This window comes from Meleagris gallopavo, chromosome 17, assembly GCF_000146605.3.
Source record: "Meleagris gallopavo isolate NT-WF06-2002-E0010 breed Aviagen turkey brand Nicholas breeding stock chromosome 17, Turkey_5.1, whole genome shotgun sequence".
NCBI classification, from domain to species: Eukaryota; Metazoa; Chordata; class Aves; order Galliformes; family Phasianidae; genus Meleagris; species Meleagris gallopavo.
In genome coordinates, this window is record NC_015027.2 from 422,709 (window position 1) to 427,423 (window position 4,715).

At 42.8% G+C, this 4,715-nt stretch overlaps 1 protein-coding gene and 1 long non-coding RNA gene across 6 annotated transcripts in view; one reads left to right on the top strand and one right to left on the bottom strand.

The window, feature by feature from the left end:
- Positions 1-4,642, top strand: part of LOC109370298 — a 6,488-nt gene extending 1,846 nt beyond the window's left edge. The window contains exons 2-3 of the long non-coding RNA XR_004161547.1: positions 3,670-3,745; positions 4,557-4,642. This is a non-coding gene — a long non-coding RNA (uncharacterized LOC109370298). The remainder of the gene's footprint in view (positions 1-3,669; positions 3,746-4,556) is intronic.
- Positions 1-4,684, bottom strand: part of YDJC (YdjC chitooligosaccharide deacetylase homolog) — a 21,362-nt gene extending 16,678 nt beyond the window's left edge. For 4 of the 5 annotated variants that reach the window (XM_010719958.2, XM_010719961.3, XM_031555919.1 and 1 more), the window contains exons 1-2: positions 4,597-4,684; positions 154-475 (exon numbers count right to left, since the gene is read on the bottom strand). The gene's annotated coding sequence lies outside the window, so the exon portion shown is untranslated. The remainder of the gene's footprint in view (positions 1-153; positions 476-4,596) is intronic. The other variant, XM_010719959.3, reaches the window with a different exon arrangement.
- Positions 4,685-4,715: the final 31 nt, after the last annotated feature.

Below are 4,715 nucleotides of genomic sequence, written 5' to 3' on the forward strand. Positions count from 1 at the left end.
TGCGGGGAGGCTCGTGCCGGCGGCTGCAGGTGCTGCGAGTTATTCCGTTACTCTTTGATTGCTCCGGTGCAAAATGAAGCGCCCCAACAATGCCACGAACACGTAGCTCCTCGGTCCGTGATCTCCACCGTACCGCTCGCATCTTTCCCCCACCTTGGCTTGCCGGCGGTGCGAACTCTCCAGTCTTAGAGCTTCGTTTCACCCGACTCGGCTCAGGAAATCCCCACAGATCTCAGCTCCCGACTGGGGAAGGGCAGAGAGAACAGAGTTCTGGGAAGGGCAGCTCCTACCACGTGCTGTCGCTCAGGGTTGGATGTAAGCCAGTTCTCCATCGGGCTGTGTGTAAAATCCTGCTTGTCCTCGCATTCAACTGCCGTTTTTCCTTACTGTAGAAAAATTATTCTTGACGGACCAGAGTGAAAATGAGAAAACGCACTGAGTAGCTCATTAATGTTGAATGGGAGATGTTATCAGCCTGCAGAAGGAAAACATGAAGTTCCAGCAAGGCAGAACACGCCCTCTCTCAGTCTGTAATGTTACTTCAAATTATTCAGCCATTCCCATTATAGCAGAAAAAAATGACAATCTGATGTTTGGAGCAGGGAAAGGGTGACAGTTCAGAAAGCACAGGGATAACACGCATGTGAATTCAGGGTTACCATTAACCACTTCCAAGGAGCAGGAGTGCAAAAGTGGGAGGTCTGCCCCCTTAGCAACTCCCTTCCCATAAGAAAGATTACATGTAATTAATTTTTTTATGAGAGATATTTAAAAGTATTAGAGAACTTGCTAACTCTGGCAATATCTGCGTTTCACAGCAGTGTACTTCTGTTACAGACGAGTTTTTCGTGTTCTATAAGGGCTTCCAATGCCCCTGGCATTTCTGAGCGGATATTCGTGCGCTGCTACTTGCTTCCTCTTCTAGATGAAGCTCTCATTCACCCATGGCTTCATTTACTGATGAGGGCTATTACTACAACAGATCAAATCAGCGTGGCCCTGAAGTAATGTCATGAATGAATAACAGATACATCTCCCCCTTACCAATGCAAACTCCGGGGTTTTCTGCCTCCTTTCTAATACTACCAATGCTGCTTGACTCTGCACAGGTGAGAGATGATACATATGAATCTTAGACAACGCCTGGCTTCTCAACCTTCTTAACCTTCGTGTGCATTTAACGCTATCAACAGTAACATCCTTCTTAATCACTGAACGAAGTTCCTGGAAGCTTTTCTTATCTGATTTTATTCTCATTTATCCATTAACCCATCCTGTGATTGGACCTTTCCCAAGATCCTGTACTTTGTAGCTCACCCCCTGCACAGTCTTGAGGAAAACAGACTCAATGTGGAACTGAAAGGCAAGGCAGACTTCCTCTGGCTACTCTCTGATCTTCTTTTAAGTAATGGCTGAGGATATTGGACAGCACTTCTGGTGGAACTCTATGAGCCAGGACGTGCATTAAGCACAGGCTGCATCTTCTAGCAACCTTATCTTAGTCACAGAAGCCAGCAAGAACTTTCTCCATCCTTGAGTCATGGTGCTTCACTGGTTTTGAGCTTCAATTTCTTTCCCCAAACTTCCTTTTATTCAGTAGCAGATTTAGAGGCTTCCTGCATTTTACAAAAACCTTTCCTAAATGCAAATACTTCAAGCAAACTGTTTGTTGACATAGAACATGCACATTGTTTTTCTTGTTCCCTCAGCTGCAGTGGGTCAGTTCATTTGGGATTACAATGGTAGCACAGTAGGACTCCATTTTTCTTATCTTTGAACATCATATTTTGTTCAAAGTGTGAAATGTAAAAAACAAGGTGTTTGAGTCAAATGAAGTAAAATCCACTTTAAATGAAAGGATGATAACATTTTATTTTCTAATACATCCTGAAAGATTTAAAAATTACTGCAAAGGCAGTGGCTACTGTAGAAATGTTTAAGTCTTTACATGACTGTAAAGAAGACTATTTTCAGAGGGAGAAAAAGACGTTTTTGTTCACATGGTCACTGCCTGTCCCACAGTCTTGTTTTAGTTAACAGTGAGAGGAGGCCAGTTTCAGCCTCCTTTGCAGCAGAGGTATAGGTCTTCCTATACTTCCAGTTTCTATATGTCCAGTGTCTTCTGCTTAGTTAGCTATTTACCTCATTCTTACATTCTATTTTTGTCTACTGAATGCAGAATTACAAACAGCTGATTTGGGGTGTTTAATCCTCAAACAATGTGGGCTAAGTAATAAGCTGCAATTCTATAAATTTTAGGCAAGCTACATCTTTTGTCATTTTGATTTCTCCTTAGGTAACAGCATCCTGCTGATACTACTACTGCTTACTATTTGTATTATAGCCACGCTTAAAGGTCACAGAAGAGGCCTAGTGTAAGGCATGCCAATGGATACAAATATTTGATCTGGAATGAGGTTATAACTCTCCGTTCATCAGCATGAGTGCAAAAGGAGAAGACAGAAAAAAACACAGCATGTTTACAGGCCTGATTCTCTATTGTTACTCTCTTGTACTCAGTAGTTTGTCCTTACTGCCACCAATGAGAACACAAGGTGCACAAAAAAGTCAATAGGAAAGCTCATGCAGACTTATTTTTGCATCATATCCTAATAAGGTCAGAACTGTGCCCCATATATTTTGCCTGGGGTTAGTGACACTCCAGGAAAGAGAAACCAGGCAATATTATTGCAGTGTTCTTCATAAATCAGAGGCTGTCTACATGCAAAGATGCACTACTTCTTTCTGAGGTGTACATCAATCCCAGGAGTTGTCTGCCATGCTACCTTGGTTGTCAGTCACTGCTATTGTTGCATGCAGCAAACAGAAAACTTAAAGCATTTTATAAAAAGGCCAATATGAAAAGAAGGAAAATCCTTTTCTGTAATACATTTCTTTGGGTTAGTGCTACACGTGCTACATGATCTCCCATTCCTGTACACCAAAATTACATTAAAATCCGCTTTTCAGGGAGGGCCAGGTTGTACTTAGAGGTGCACCTGAGTGGAAATTGTAGGTGCTTTCAGTCCTCGAAAATCAAGTATGTGAAATGACTGCAGGGTTAAGTGTCTGAAAACAGAAGGCACTGTAGTTGCACACCATATACTTCGCTTTTGCAGCGCTGCTGAATTACTGTGTGTGTGTAAAGAAGCAGCACAATGAGATTCCTATCAAATATCTGTCATTTCCATTCCCAACATGCACCATTAGTTAATTTCAGTGGCAAGTTTACCTGCAACTTACAGCATTCTGCTAGAAACAATAGTGGGCCCTATAGCAATGAGGTGGCTGTCAATTGCCATGGGTGTTTGGCATTGATAGGGTTCTTTGTTGGCAACTGTTCTAACCCAATTACGTTTCTAAAGTACAACTGAAAAGCATTGTAGGAAGTACCGTGTAAATAGTATTAAGTGCACTGAGGCTGAGCAACCTCCCAGAAAGACAGACAGGTGCCAGCTAAAGCCCCATATGATTGATTTTCCATGGCTAAAATGGCAACTACAGACATCTGTTTTTGCCATATGTGTAACAAGTGCAAATGTGAGCTCCTGTCTTAGCAAGGTTTCTTAGAATGACAAAGAAATATAGCACTTGGCTATCAATGTAAGATTTTTTATTTTGCGTGTGTGAAGAAACATACTTCTGAGACTACGAAGTTTTACTCCTCAGGTAAACACGCCGGGCTTGTGTGTGTGCACGCAAACGTGAACACATGACTGAGTTTAGGACACAGGCTTCTTTTAAGGTAAGTTTGACATTTAAGTCAGAAATTCTTCTTAGAGCAGATATACAAAACAGGCCAGCATGAAAAAAACCCTAAGCATTCAAGTGAGTGGTAGAAAACAACCTCACAGATTGGTGGTAGAGATAAAGGGTCATCTGAGCATCTTATGATGTTTCTGCTAGCCAGCAGTACTAATGTGTTTTCTAAATCATCCCATGATAGAAAAGAGCAATGTTGCAATCCTGTGCTGTTGCCAATGCAGAGTACAATCCTTACAAATAATTAAATCCCAAGGCAGGTGCTCTTCTACGTGCTACTGCATTGCTAAGAAGGTAAAAAGTTTTTCCTCTGTTAAATGATGCTGATTTTGGGAGCATCACACCAGACTGTTCCTGAGATACGGGTCAATTCAGTGATGAGTTTCAGAGGCAAAAGCTAATGGACTGTGTAGGCGTTCCTGTGTCCTTTGTCCATAGCTGTTTCCTACTGATAAAGGAGGTTGATATTATTTGCAGAGGGGAAAATCCTTCAGTCTCCAGCACCACGCAATGAAGTACAATGCTTTCTTTATCCGGTTTCCTTTTATACAGAATAGGTCCTAATAATCTCCTTATATTAGAAGAATTTTACAAAAGGAACTGAAACACAGCAGTGAACTTTCAGGTGCAAAACCAGACACGATCACCACAGCCAGCCGCACAGCAGTCAGCACTAGCTCTCTGTATGGCACTTACACCCCAGCACGAAAAGCTCTAGCGCAGAGCTGCACTATCACACAATTTGCTCGGTGCTTCCTTGCAAGGCCTGTCACCAGCTATTCTTTCTCTAACAGTCCCGACTACGCGTTCGCTGAGAATGCTGCTGTAACGAACCTGGCAGGCTGTCCTCCAACACCCAATTTTCACCAAGGGGAAGCTCCTCGCGAGAAAAGCGCACGGATTTCCCAGAGCCCTTGGGAGCACCCGGGGGAGATAACGCTCCGTGCCTGGCC